This window comes from Pteropus medius, unplaced genomic scaffold, assembly GCF_902729225.1.
Source record: "Pteropus medius unplaced genomic scaffold, Ma_sr-lr_union100, whole genome shotgun sequence".
NCBI classification, from domain to species: domain Eukaryota; kingdom Metazoa; phylum Chordata; class Mammalia; order Chiroptera; family Pteropodidae; genus Pteropus; species Pteropus medius.
In genome coordinates, this window is record NW_024349799.1 from 17,629,401 (window position 1) to 17,629,811 (window position 411).

Consider the following 411-nt stretch of genomic DNA (forward strand, 5'->3'; position numbering starts at 1 on the left):
ATGGAATTTAAATACCATAGTAACTTGATACTTGCTATTATCTACTTTAAAAATATTCAAATAAACTCTTCCTTGACAGATCAAAATTTTATGTAGTTATTTTTTCCCATGTATCTTATATTTCCAGTCCATTTAGCTCATAAAATCTGTCAACATATTTTTCATTTGGAGTCTTCTATTGTTCTCCTAATCATATTTTTTTTAAGCGAGGCAACCCTTGGTTGACCTCACAGATTGCAAGGACCTTGTCAGCTTACAATCCCTTATTTTTAATTAATTATTTATTTTTTTATGCCTACAGCACCTGGTCTTCCTAGGTGGTCTCCCATCCAAGTACTAACCATGCCTGACCCTGCTTAGCTTCCAGGATCAGATGGGATTGGGCTTGTTCAGGGTAGCATGGCCGTAGAC

General features: G+C 35.8%; 1 pseudogene; it reads right to left on the reverse strand.

Annotated features, from left to right (window-relative positions):
* Positions 1–292: 292 nt before the first annotated feature.
* LOC120621383 (uncharacterized) lies at positions 293–411 on the reverse strand (annotated as a pseudogene).